We start from the raw sequence: 12,495 nt of genomic DNA, 5'->3' as shown, positions 1-12,495 counted from the left end.
CATTCAGGGGTGAAGGGCTCCCGGCTCCCGACTGCTCTTAGGATCTGCCACAAGATCCTCACCAGTACTATTCATGGCAGGTCCAAGAGTCAGGAGTCGATTACACGACCGGATCTGCTGGCCTTATATTGCATGGCCACCGGCCGGAAGGCCAATCCTGGATATTTCTTCCTTGAGCACGTGAAGAAGTTTGGGGTACGAGAGGGAGGAGAGTCCAGACAGGGGTACATCTTGGTTGCCCCACTCCTCTCACAGCTGGCGGAGACATGGGGATGTCCCGATGGTGCAGAGCCAGGGGCATTGGCGCCAAAGTTGATTGGTGCCTCCACCCTGATTAACATGAAGATCATCGCTAGATCGCCAGGAGGGGGGTTTGTGCGAGTAGATGGCCTCGAGACCTTCGACGACCTCCTCAACAACCTCAACTTTGAGGGAGGCGACACCCCGCAGCCAGAGGCTAGCACGTCACGGTCGGACAGGGGATACTTTGACGCCCGCTTCGACACACTGCAGCAGAGCATTGACACGCGATTCGATGCTCTTCAGCAGAGCATCGACACGCGATTCGATGCTTTTCAGCATAGTGTCGGTACATGGCAGCAGAGTACCGATGCTCGACTAGATACCTTGGTGCAGGGGTTCGACAACCTCTCCGTCTGGATGCATCGCCGCTTCCCAGACTCGCCTCAGGACCCGCCAGCAGAGGAGTGAAGACTGGCTTCTGTTTTATTGCTTTTTCATGTACTAGTTTGGTTGGGCTTAGCCCCATTTCTCAAATTTTTCTTGTACAAATTCATTTTTAATGAAATTTGCAACTTTTGAATTCAAAATTCTCTAGCAATTTAAATTCTGTACAGCAAAAGCCAAAAACATAAAAAAAGGCAAAATACAGAAAAAGCCAAAAAATAAAAAAGGCAAGGATACAGAAAATCCAACAATCAGTTTGCACAGAATAACTGAGCCTGGAGAGGCTTGCCGAAACAATACTCCTCATCCCCCACATCAAAGAATAATTGAGCCTGGAGAGGCTCGCAGAAATAATACTCCCCAGAGAAACCTCAACTCACGCTCTTGGACTCAAAATCCCCAGCAAGAGCTATCAAAGCAAGATCGATGACATTCCCAATGGAAGTACGATCACCCAAGCAGAATATCCAAGTCAAAGGACTTAAACTTCCTCAGTGAAGATAGCTCTCCAACTCAAGTGTCGAGTGAGGCTAAGCCTGTAGAGGCTTCCTAAATAATACTCTGGGATACATAAGATCCCCAAATCCCCAGTCGCCTACTCAAGAGGCATCCCCGCAGAAGGAGAAAAAAATAAAAAAATCAATAATCATTCCCCAAGTGGAATCTGGCTCTCAGCCAATCATTGAACGTCAAGCTGATACGCCTAACAGAAGAGGCTAATCAAAATCAACGACAAAATCCCCCAGTGGATAACAGCCTACACAGAGGCAGCAAAATCAGAAAACCAAAAGAGACACCCGAACAAGGATAACCGGGATACTCCACCAACGTCGAAAGGACGTCAGCCAATCATAAGGCACCGCTCACATCAGAAAGAGCATCTTTGTGTCTGCACCCAAAGGAATCAGAAATTCCCCAGTGGGAACCAACTACGCAATGGAAAGTTGGGACACAAGAACCTATGAGTAACTGCACATCCCCTAGACGGATCCCTGCGTTATCCAGCCCTTAGTGGCACAAAATCAAAAAACAACCGTCGAAGCAGCATCGTGGACTGTGGAGACAAAATCATCACGAATCCCTGGAAAGGAGATATTCACGCTACCCCGTCGTCACAAACACGGAGGTATGCAGCTTCCGGCTCGGGCAATGAGCGAAGCTATCTCTGGAAAAGGGGTACTCACCACTTACCGTTGTCACAAAGGTACTTAGCTTCCGGCTCAAACGAAGAGTGAAGCTAAGCCTGGAGAGACGGTACTTACAGCTTCCAGCTTGGGCAACAAGCAAAGCAAGGCCTGGAGAGGCAAAAGCTCACACTGCTCACCGTCGTCACAAGGATACTTAGCTTCCGGCTCGAACAAAGAGTGAAGCTAAGCCTGGAGAGGCGGTACTCAACCATCAGCGTCATCAGAGGCGCGTTGATGTCCAACTTCCGGCTCGGGCGTCGAGTGAAGTTGACCTTGGAGAAGGTAAACTCAGCTACCGAGGATGTCAGAAGCGCCGAGGTATGCACCCACCTGGAGAGGCTACTCAACATTTTTCCACCGGAAGACGCTACAAGTCAGAAGGTCGGCACAATACCCGGACAATTGGGTCAACTCCTTTACTTGTCAGCCGATACACCAAAAGGCCGTCCGACTAAGTAAAGGGGGGGCAGCTGTAGACCCCTAAAATTGTCCGGGTCGGAAATAAAGCTTGAAGACTCTCGAAGACTGAAGGATAATCAGCCAGAAGGACTCCTCGAAGGCCCTAGGAGGGTTCTCTGTAGGTCTAGAGGTCTTAGAATAGCTCAAAATAAGGAAGTGGAGGGAAAAAGCCCAATACGGCCGTACTGAACTTAATACGGCCGTATTGAAGCTTCAATACGGCCGCAGCGAAACTCAATACGGCGTATTGAAGTTTCTGAAACTTCAATACGGCCGTACTGAAGTCAATACGACCGTATTGACACTTCAATACGGTCGTACTGAAGTCAATACGACCGTATTGACACTTCAATACAACCGCAGTGAACTCAATACGGGCGTATTGAAATTTCTGAATTTCAATACGACCGTATTGAACTTCAATACGACCGTATTGAAGTTCAAAAATTTCAATACGGCCGTATTGCCCCTGTAGGCCGTATTGCGCCTATTCCCTATAAATATGACGTCAATTGGACGTCATTCCAGACTTTTTTAGATAGTTTCAACCCTCTCCTTGAGTATTCTGGGGTTTTTGAGCAGTGTTCTGCCCTAGAAATCACTCGGAGAGTTGATCCGACGAAGTTCTTGAGCCCCGAGCCATTTTGCTTGAGGATCGAACCTAGTCGAGGGGAAATCTTTTTGATTCCCTTAGTTAAAATTTTGTTCTAGGAGAGCGAGGAGCGGGCTTGTAGAGCGAGGGAACGCCAAAACGCTTCCCAGTTCTTTGCAATATATAAAAGCACGCTTCAAGAGGTTTCCCTTCAATCCTTCCTTTTACTGCTTTCTGTGTGCATATTTAAACTGTCATCATGTAGATAGTCAATTTATAATTGCTTAGAATAAATAGGGGTAATTTAGTAATTTTATACTGTTCTTTTAAAAATAATCTGTCATAGGGAACCCGAAAGGGGCGCCGTGGGGTGCTAACACCTTCCCCACGCGTAACCGACTCCCTTACCCAACTCTGGTTGTAGTGGCCAAAGTTGATTTTTAAATCAATTGCCTTATCCCTTTTTTCAATGTTTTGAGTAAAACATTGGTGGCGACTCCACGAACCCTCCTTTTGCGAAAACCACTAATCCATGGAGGGTCCCGCTTGGGATTAATATGGATTGGTGAGCCTTTTAATAAAATTGCTCGTTTGATGAGGTCTCAGTTTGAGAATAAGTCATTCTAGCAATCCACATTTTTTAAACAAATAAATGAGTCCAACCATCCTTCGCGAATGCCGAAAGCCCGTTTCGGGCCGGTGGCGACAGGCACCTGCCAAGGCCCTGTTCTCCTCCCTCAAGGCCTTGGCCTCTTCCTTTAAAGGTTGAACCCGGCCCTTCAGCTTCGCCAAGTCCTCTTGTTGCTTGGACCACTTGTGCTTCCAGTAGTCCATGATGGCCGTGCTCCTCTGCAGGAAGACCTCAGTAGCATCAAGGCCTTCCACGGGCCCGACTGACTCAATCATGGCCTGGTCAGTCGTGCTCAGAGAATCCTTGGCAAAAAATTTCTCCGAGGTAACCCCCGTGCTCCACAGAGAATCTATGTCCTCCAAGGCACTCGTGTGGTCCAACCGCATCTGAGAAGAATCCTTCCAGAAGCGATGGGCGAGGTACTGGCTTCTGGGGTGCTCCTTTGACGAGCCAGACGGCGGCGCCGAGGTTACAGCAGTGGGGGTCGGGACCTCAGAGCTCAGCCCCTTTCCACGGTTATCGGTGGAGGCAGAGGCAGGCACCCCTTGCTCAGCAATGGGGACGCCCACCCCTGGTACCTCCGAGCTCGGGACCACCGGGACCTCGGCAGCGTCCCTAGCCTGCAAAAGACATTCTTAAGTCAGAAAACCAAGGAGTGCAAATATAAAAGAAAAGCCACAAAGCAAGGCACCAACCTCGGTGGCCTGGACGACCTGCTCAGCAGCCGGAGCAACCTCCTCGGTGGCCACTTGGGGAGCCCCCTCAGGCGGCGGACTCCCCGTGAGGTCAACCGCGTCAGCGTCAGCGACTTTGGAAGTAACCTCCTCAGCCTCCCAAGGGGCAGAGGTCCCCCCGACCTCCTTCTCTCCCCTCTTTCTTTTCCTGTGCATCTTCAAGGGGGCCACGTCCTCCTCTTGAGGCTCTGGGACCTCAATCTCGGCAACGTTGTAGTGGTGCTTCAACTCACGCCACTTGTTCATTTCCATTATGCCTGCAAACACAAGAAATCAAATACATCAGTAACAAAAACTCTTACAAACCCTAACACCTGAAAAGAACAAGATACTCACTCTCTAGACTCCTCTCCTTGTACGCCGAATTAGCAAGCGACAGGACGAGCTAGCAATCCAAAGGACGAGGGAGCGCTTCAAGATTTGCAATAGCAGCAGACTCTTAAGCCGACAATTGCAAATTCCCCACCCCGTGAAATTTAGTCGGGGCTGGCCGCCAATAGAAGGGAAACTTCGGTAACCCGCCGAAATAGAACACCCCATCCTCCAACGGGTTGACATCCACAAGCACCACCCGGAAGAACTCTTGTTTAAAATTTTTATACGACTGGGAGTAAAGGGAAAATAGACCCCCAGCCTTACTCCCATTCAGGGACATCAAGCCATAAGGGGGAACACCCATTTTCAACTGGTAAAAATGGAGAAAAACGGGCAGGGTCACTTCTATCCCCAAGGCCGAGCATAGGACTTGGAAAGCCCGCAAAAAACCCCAACTGTTGGGGTGCAACTGGCAAGGCGCCGAGTTGATAAAATTCAAAAAATCACACTCAAACTGTGAAAAGGGGAAACACACGCCTAAATCCCTAAAAAGACACTGGTACACATAAAAGAAAGGAGGATCAGAAGGACCCCCCATATAGACGCGCTCATCGGGCCAACAAGGCTCGAGCCGGATGAACTTGGAGACGGAAGGGTCACAGATCCTGTGCAATTTTTGAATCTCATTAATCTCCATGAACAACCTGAACACACTCTGAAACTCCCCCACGTCACTCCTGACCCAATCGTAGCCAGGAATGTCGGGGATGGGCTCCTTAGGCTGGTTCTCCGCCTTTTTCTTTTCGACAGCGGCCGTCCCGGTAGCCACCGCCTTGTCGCGCACCTTGCCCTTGCCCTTGGCAGGCACAGAGGAAGCGACACCATTATTACCAGCCATCAAGAGGGAGAGAAGATTTGAGAAAGATGAGAAAGAAGACTACAAAAGGGAAGTACCTGGTACTCTTCCTCAGAAAATAACCCTAACAACGACTGGGTTACCAGAAACGGCGACGGAGACAGAAAAAATGGAGATGGAAAATGAACAGGAGATGAAAAGAGAGCAGCGTACGCAAGAAGCCAGAAAATGAAAAGAGGAAGAGGCGCGAGAGAAAGAAAAGGTTTTCTCCAAAATTCAAACGGCCACAACACGTGTCAGCTAAGGGACACAACTGAAGACACATTTAATGAGCCCCATTATGACGAGCACAAGTCATCATTGCGTAACCGTCACTTCCCATTAACGCACTGCCCACGCATTATGGGAACGAGGCATCAGTTATGACACATGGCATCTTGACAGACAGGCGTACGCGAAGGGTCGCGGCCCCTTGAGGAGCTCGGTTTTAACTCCTCGACCCACGGTCTTCGGAGCTCGAGAGGCTAGTGTACTATCTGTACCGCTATGCCGAGCTTGAGGACTCGACCTCACGGTGCAGGATGACCTCGGACACGCGCTAGGCTACGTCAACTCGGCATCCAAATAGATCATAACTAATCTCGGGCCCAAGGCCCAGGAAAATCCTAATCCACACAAAGGTACGTGCATTACTTATACGAGACTCATATTCCCACAAATACTAACTTTAGCATCGGAGTCTCTTTTGCAGGTATCACCCCCATCTTGGAGCGTCACACGTACCACCGAAGGAGGCTCGCCGATCTTACCCAGCAGATCGTCCCCTACGACCGATCTCCGGTAAGAACAATTATTATTATTATTATTATTATTATTATTATTATTATTATTATTATTATTTATGAGAAGGGAAGGAGGGACGTGGAGTTCTTTTGATATTTATTGTTAATATTTATTTTATTAATTGAGAAAAAAATGATTAAGAGAGTTTATCAGAAATTACCAAGTCATTTCACGTATTCACTTCTTCTTAACTCATTTCTTTCTACGCTTCTAAAGACCAAGGAGAACCTGAAGAAGAGAACCAACCTGATTCTACTCGTACTTCATCTTCTACTCATCAAGGTAAAGGGGAGTGAGAAACCTCGCTCGGGAGTGTGGAAATAATTGTTACGTAGCAGGATTGACCCCAATCCCTTGCCTGATGCATGTTCAAGGAACAGGTAGATTATGAAAGTTTTTTATTTTAATATATGAGTTTTCTGTTGGGTTTCTGGTTGGATGTGATGTATGAATGTGTGTTTGATTTCGAAATTAGATAAGCTTTGGTATGATTAGAGTGTTCTGTGGGTTCTTGGGAGAAACCCTATGAGAAACAATTAGGAGTATGATATTTTGACAAGATTTGAGGTAGTTTACGTAAAATTGAGTATGGATTCGTGATCTGGGTGTTATTTAAAGTTTTTTACCGATTGAATGCTATAATTACATGTTTGGTTATGAAATACGCAAGATTTCACGAAGTTAAGTAATGCAGGTTCCTGTTGGGGCGCCGAGCACAGTTTTTAAGCCGGGCTTAGTTTTTTAAGCCAAGCTTAACAGTTAAGCCGGGCGCGATTTTTTAAGCCAAGCGCAAGGAAAGTTTTGTTGAGTGGATTTCTTCGCTTTAGGCACGACATTTAATTCACCAGGCGCACCGGGCGTGATGCTACGCTTTTGGTGCGACATTTAATGCGCCAAACGCGAGTTGGGGCACGCCAAGCGTGATCCCCATGATGTTTTACATGTTTTATGTCTTGTTTGAAGGTGCAAATTGTGTGGGAATTGCCTTAACATTGTGTTAACGTAAGTGATTGTTTTATGAGCATGATAAGGACAAGAATCTCCAAATGATGATCTTATGAGTATGATTATGAGAAATGTGAAATGTGAAATGTGAACAAGTGACATGAGACATGAAATTCCTTGACAAGTAAAATGTTGAGTCCATGAGTTTGTGAATGTGTAACATGTATTATATGCATTTATGTGACGGGGTACGATATGAAGTACATCGTTAGAGAAGGCACTCAAAGTTTGAAACATCATAGAGGAATCCTAGGGGATAGTGCGGGTTGGAAGGCCCAGTTTTGCCTGTTGTGCATGGGACATATCTTGTGCGGCTTCGCTATCCCGACGAGACCCTAGCAATATATCCTTCTAGTTGAGAGTGCATGGTTGAGCCGACATGTACTCCCAGATTACTCCAGGTATGTTGCTTCAGCAACATGAAGCAACATACCACGTGATATATGATTATGAGACACGTGACTGGCATCACATGCATGCATTTATGAGTCGAGTCCATGACATCATTGCATTATAGATGAATGCGCATGTGATATTAATTGTGTATGTGTATTGTTTATATGTGATTTGTTCTTGTGTCTTGTATTATGTTTGTTGTGTGTGTCCTGTCTAACTTTTATTTCTACACCTGAACCTGAATGAGGTGTTTCTCACTCCCTTGTTACTCTTTGTATGTGTTTAAATTGTGTTGCAAGTGATCATCAACATGAAGATGTTGGTGATGAGGCTTAGGCTTCAGTTGTGCATGCTCTGATAGAATATGTGACATCGGGGCATAGTTACACTTAGATTAGGATTTCATTATTGTTATTTTGTTTTAAAAAAACTCATGTTTTATTTTCTTGTAAATTTCGCAATTAACCATGATTTACATTTATGAATATGAATTTTCTAGTCTTATGTTAGTAGAATCATTTTTTTGATTCAAAAAATTTTATTACCTAGAGAATATGTTTTAGTAATTATTGTATGCATGTATGTTGGGGTAGAGGGTGTCACAATTATGACAAAAAAAAATTATTATATTATACAAATTATCAAAATAATCTATATATTGCGCATATTTCTTATCTAGTTATAATAACATTATTTATTTTCTAAATTAAGTCTTGTAATCGATGACAGATAATACAAACAAATTTTTATTTAATGTTAAAAGAATAAAAGTTCAGACGCAACTGCACATGATTTCAATTTAAACTCCTCCAACTTCAATTTTCAAGGCTACTATCATTCATCTTATTGTAACAAGATGCTAAACTTGAAGCACATCCCTCTAATTTGCAGCACGCAAGAAAACTATGAACCTTAATCTTTGTGCTAAACTTCTTGAAGCAGACCCTCGTGCCCTAGTGCTGAAGTTAGAGCCTTGGCATTAATCATGGTTGATGTCATTGAAGTTAGGGCAAATGAAGCCATGAACAAAATCAACCAACTTCTTAAGGGAGGTGGAAGAAAAGAAAACCCCAAGTTCATGTGTTGACAAGTTTAAGACAATTTTGAAAGGTAATGTACCACAAGTCTCTTAAGCTTTGAAATCTAGAAATCCTATGTTTGCATAAGATACGACATGTGGTTATGGTTTAGGATTTAGGGTTTAGAATAATTGTTAAGTTATTGTTCTAGGTACTTGCATAAATTGTGATGATGCCTTGAATTTTATGTTGTTGATTTAGGAAAAAAAAATGTGTCATTAATAAACCATCATAATGCAAAAAGAATAAAGTCTATAAGGATAAATGTTATTGAAAAATAGCTAATGGGATGAGGTCCTTTTTGGTTTCATAGATGTGCATGGTGAATTGATGGCCATTTACATACCATGGGTTATCCATAGCTTGGGAAAAAGGCATTAGGCTCATTCTTTTCTACACTGATTCCATGCAAACAACAAACCTCATCATACAGCAACTACGTACCTCCAACTCATATGAATGCTGCACTGTGTGTTAGAATAGTGGATTGAAGCCTAACTCAACCCTACAAAACCGGCTTGTAAGGTAAGGGTTGCTTTCCACTTATATATTATTCAATTGCCTAATCTCTAGTCGATGTGGGACTTGAGTTTTTCCCAATACACCCCCTCACGTCCAGCACTATTGGGCTTGGTACGTGGATAAATGGTGGGTGGCCCTTTTTAATGATCTAGGATTGGCGGGACTTGGGTTTTTCCCAATACACCCCCTCATGCCTATGAGGCATGCATCAATGGTGGGTGGCCCATTTTTAAAGTGGATCTAAATGGCTTTGATACCATGTTAGAATAGTGGATTGAAGCCTAACTCAACCCTACAAAACCGGCTTGTAAGGTGAGGGTTGCTCTCTGCTTATATACTATTTAATTGCCTAATCTCTAGTCGATGTGGGACTTGGGTTTTTCCCAATACACCCCCCTCACGTCCAGCACTATTGGGCTTGGTACGTGGATAAATGGTAGGTGGCCCTTTTTAATGATCTAGGATTAGCGGGACTTGAATACACCCCCTCATGTCCATGGTGCATGTAGCAATGAATGGTAGGTGGCCCTTTTCTAATTGACGGGACTTGAAATACACCTCCTCATGCCCATGGTGCATGTATCAATGAATGGTGGGTGGCCCATTTTTAAAGTGGATCTAAATGGCTCTGATACCATCTTAGAATAGTGGATTAAGCCTAACTCAACCCTACAAAACCGGCTTGTAAGGTAAGGGTTGCCAAGCCGGTTTTGTAGGGTTGAGTTAGGCTTAATCCACTATTCTAAGATGGTATCAGAGCCATTTAGATCCACTTTAAAAATGGGCCACCCACCATTGATGCATGCCTCACAGGCATGAGGGGGTGTATTGGGAAAAACCCAAGTCCCGCCAATCCTAGATCATTAAAAAGGGCCACCTACCATTTATCCACGTACCAAGCCCAATAGTGCTGGACGTGAGGGGGTGTATTGGGAAAAACCCAAGTCCCACATCGACTAGAGATTAGGCAATTGAATAGTATATAAGTGGAAAGCAACCCTCACCTTACAAGCCGGTTTTGTAGGGTTGAGTTAGGCTTCAATCCACTATTCTAACATGGTATCAAAGCCATTTAGATCCACTTTAAATGGGCCACCCACCATTGATGCATGCCTCATAAGCATGAGGGGGTGTATTGGGAAAAAACCCAAGTCCCGCCTATCCTAGATCATTAAAAAGGGCCACCCACCATTTATCCACGTACCAAGCCCAATAGTGCTGGACGTGAGGGGGTGTATTGGGAAAAAACCCAAGTCCCACATCGACTAGAGATTAGGCAATTGAATAGTATATAAGTGAAAAGCAACTCTCACCTTACAAGCCGGTTTTGTAGGGTTGAGTTAGGCTTAATCCACTATTCTAACATGTGTTTGTCCATTCAGAAACTATTGCAACGTGAAGTATCAGCATAGCTTTTCATGCCGATGCTATAGCCACTAGTTTTGTTCCATGTAATCTTTCTTTGTTTTTTCCTTTCTTTTTGTTTCTTTAGTGTACACTACCAAAAAAAAAAAAAAACAGAACTCACTCTGTTTAAAAGTTTCTTTTTCTTCTTGTAAACACTTAAATAAATTTTTGTAAAAAATTAACGGGGAACAAATCGGTCATTAAAAATAAATATATTAGTTTGTAATAATCACATATGTCAATCATATTGTTTAAAGATTAACATGATCATACCTTTATTTCTAACTAGAAACGAACAAAACCCAACTTGTCTCCCGGGCTTGATCCAAGAGTTTTTTTTTTTTAGGTTTACGTTTTAAAAATTAGACTCAATGTATGTCAGGGTGGTATTTTAATAATTTTATTTATTTTAAAATATATGTCATAAAATATATCTTAATTTAACTTTTATATTTCTTTTAATTTTTTAGTTAACCATACAAAATGCTAAAAATGATATAATACAATAATAGATCTCATTAATGATATCTTATCCTTAAACTTAATTTACAAAAATTATAAATGGAAAAAAAAAATTAAAGACTACAACAACTTTATTTAGGGACTAAAAGTAAAATTTAAAGAAAGTTTAAGAACTATATTTAAACCTTTGGAGATGGAAGTCAAATTGACAAATTGTACTTTTCTTTTCTTTTTCAAAATTAATTTCCATTTTATTTAATCTTTTTTAATCAACCAAAAAAATTTCAGTTTTTCTTTCTTTCGGTTCTAATAAAAATAAAGCACAAATCTCAAAATTTATATTTTTAAAATTAAAAATAATTATCAAAATGTATTTCTTTTTCATAAGATTTTTCATGTTGGGTGAAAAATTATTTTGATTCATTCATGAAAAGTTGTTAAAGTGGACCACTTGATCTAGTCCTACTTGACCTACCATGGGTAAGACAACTTAACTTGATTTACTTTTTGGTGGACGCTAGAAAATTATTTTTTATTTAATTATTTGAAATTACTAAAAAAAAAACTCTTTTGTAATCTAATTTTTTTTCGTTATAATGGCCTCACCATTTTCTTCATTGTCATTCGCTTCCTCAACCTTTTCACTGACACCATCATCCTTGACCTCGTTACCAACATTGTCGTTCTCATCCTCGTCCTTGACCTGACTATCAATTATTGAGATACAAACAAAGTCTTACATCGTTAAATCATGAAAAGAAATAAGGATTTATAAAGCACACATAATCTCCATTGATATGAAGTCTTTTGGGTGATGACCAAAAGAAAAAATCATAAAGATATAGACTCAAAGTGGAAAATATATTACTAATGTGGAAACACAAGTGTGTGGTAACTTTTAATGCACAACAAGGGATTTTAGAGCCAATAATCTTTACCAACTCGGATGAGTATTTGACAAGGGAAGTTAGTGAATCCAAGTGCGAGATCTCTTATGTTGAAAGTGTTCTTAATAGTGGTCAAGCAATGTGTCTCGTTAGTGTGTGAGCTAATGGTAATGCAAGTATCTAGAGCTAGCAGATGTGGCTAAGATCTACGGGCTACCATTGAATAGTCATGGTGGAAAAAAAGATTTTCATTAAAGGAGAGGTTAAACAATAATCATTTGTTTAAGGAAAGGACTGCTGTGATATAAATAAAGTCCCACATCGTTGGACCATGAAGAGAGACAAGGATTTATAAAACACACATAATCTTCATTAGTACGAGAGTGTCTAAGTGATGACCTAAACCAAAATCATGAGAACTTAAACTTAAAGT

The sequence above is a fragment of the Cajanus cajan genome, chromosome 2 (genome assembly GCF_000230855.2).
Source record: "Cajanus cajan strain Asha chromosome 2, NIPB_CcT2T_4, whole genome shotgun sequence".
Taxonomy (NCBI): domain Eukaryota; kingdom Viridiplantae; phylum Streptophyta; class Magnoliopsida; order Fabales; family Fabaceae; genus Cajanus; species Cajanus cajan.
Note: the sequence above shows the minus strand (reverse complement) of the source record.